Consider the following 2,699-nt stretch of genomic DNA (forward strand, 5'->3'; position numbering starts at 1 on the left):
ACAGGATTTCCTTTCTATTCAGGGCTACAAGGCCTTCTCAGTCCCAGCAACCAAGATACATACAAAGGGACGGGGGCGTGGAGGCCTGGTTACCTTTGTTTCAGTTGATTTAACGGTTGATGTTTTAATCTTAGAAAATAGTCAGTACAATAACTTCCAGGTCCTATTAGTTAAGGGACTTTCCCCCAGAAGATTAATATGTATTAATGTATACATTCCACCTAATAGTAGTAAGAGCCAAGGAGACGATCTCTGGGACTCCCTGGCTGATACCATAGAATCCTTGCTCCTTCACTATCCAAATTCCTATATTATAATGGGTGGTGATTTCAATGCAAGAATAGGCTCTGGGGCAGTTGATGTAGGAGGTAATAAGAGTACTCAAATAGCCACCCATGCCTATCTCTCGGATCGTTCCTCAAAGGACAGGATTGTCAACAAATTTGGCCTCAAACTTTTAAAACTGCTCTCTTTGGCCAATCTACACATTTTGCATGGTACCAGCTTGGATATATCAGGAGGTGCTTATACTTACCTATCAACTTATCGAGCTAGCATGATTGATTACATCACAGTCTCATCTGATTTACTTAACCTAGTAGCCAAGTTTGAGGTTGTTGATAGCTTGTTAAGTGACCACTGCCCACTGAGACTAACACTTAAAACTACTGGCAGTAAAATCTTGAAACCAGTTTCTGAATTAGCAGGTTTACCATGTTCTAGGAGACTCAAATGGTCTGATCAGCTTCAATCCAAATTCTCCCAATTTTTTGCAAACCCAGAAACAGAATCTTTGAGGCATGCTATCCTTCAGTCAGATAATGATGCTATCCAAATCTGGGAAGCTATTACTACTCTCCTAAAGCCGTTTCTTGTTAATAACAGACCAATCAAACTTTCACCATATTCAAATAATGGTTGGTTTGACCAAGAGTGTAAAACTCTCAAAAAATATATAACTCACACCATGAGGAAAGCAAGGAGAAATACTAATGAGTTCTGGATGCCCCAACGTTTGTATTTAAGATCACAATACAAAAAATTAATTAAACAAAAAAAGCTCGAACATGCCAAATCCTTATGGAAAGAATTAGATCGGGCGGTTTCTGAGAAAAATGACTCACGTTTTTGGGCACTAGTCTCCAATAGTTTAAACACCTGGTCCCATCATCTGGAGGCTCAAATACCAGCTAAAGATTGGGCCCTGCATTTTAGCAAGGTCTTTGGAGCCCATTTGGCTTCACCCCCAACAGACATGTCACATTTACAACATATCCCTCCTGATCTAACAGATTTCCCAGTTTGGCCCACAGTTTCAGAGGCTGAAATCAAAGGCCTAATCTCCTCATTGACATCTGGTAAGTCCCCAGGGGAAGATCTGATCCCTACAGATCTTTATAAAGCCTTTCCATCATGGTGGTCTCCTATATTAGCAAAAACCTTCTCGCAAATTAACAATACAGGCCAAATCCCCCCTGGATGGAAACTTAGCATTGTTGTGCCCATTTACAAAAAAGGGGACAAATCAGCTCCAAATAACTACAGGCCTATTAGTTTGTTAGACATAGCAGCAAAACTGTACAGTAAGTACTTACTGATTAAGCTGGAGGAATGAGCAGATGAAAATCATATTTTATACCCACATCAAGCTGGATTCAGAAAGGGCTTTAGTACTATTGACCAATGTCAGATACTTCAGCAACTGGTCTATTCAGGGATAAATGGCCCTAAGAAAGTGTTGTACGTTGCATTCGTTGACTTGGCCGCAGCTTTTGATTCTATAGACAGGCAGCGCCTATGGCAAAAATTAGCAGACTTGAACATTGATAGGCGGCTCCTATTTCTGCTGCGGGAGTTGCACTTTGACACTTATGCTCAAATTAGAGTGGGAATTTCTGGCTCCCTAACCAACAAAATTTCAACATGCAAGGGCGTCAAGCAGGGATGTGAGTTGGCTCCCCTGCTGTTTAATTTATACATTAACAACATTGTAGAAAGACTCTCTGGCCCACAATTTGTTTCTCCCATACTAGGAGGTCAAAAAATATCTATTTTACTTTATGCAGATGACATGGCCCTAATTTCCCTCACAAAAATTGGGATGCAAAGACTACTACAACAACTTGGTGCTTATTGTAAAGAAGAAGGTCTTAAAATAAACTACGATAAGACAAAAGTAATGGTCTTTAGAAAAAGGGCCAAAAAGTTCTCTTGGAGCATATCTGGAAATTCTGTTAGCCAGTGCAACTCATTTAAATATCTGGGTATCACATTTAGTGAGAGGCTGAATTGGAAACTTCATCTGGACACCATTAGAGCCTCTGCAACACGCCTAGTGGGCACTATTCTGAAGTTTTATTATACAACAGGAGGCTTCCTCATCGATCCAGCCCTCAAATTATACAAGTGCAAGGTTATCCTCCATCTTTTGTATGGAGTAGAGGTCTGGGGATGGAAGGAAAACTTCATACCTAGGCTAGAATCTGTTCAAAATATATTCTTAAGGCGAATTCTAGCCCTACCTAGGGGAACTCCGGCTGTTTTGATGAGGGCAGAAACAGGTCTGCCTTCTCTTAGTGCCCGAGTACATTTGGCAATTTTAAAACAGTGGAAAAACCTCAGGTTAGCCAACATAAACAAATTTAGTCATCAGTCCTTTAATATAATGTTATCTAAGGATCCAGCACGGCATTGCCTTA

The sequence above is a fragment of the Paroedura picta genome, chromosome 7, assembly GCF_049243985.1.
Source record: "Paroedura picta isolate Pp20150507F chromosome 7, Ppicta_v3.0, whole genome shotgun sequence".
In the NCBI taxonomy this organism is placed as follows: Eukaryota; Metazoa; Chordata; class Lepidosauria; order Squamata; family Gekkonidae; genus Paroedura; species Paroedura picta.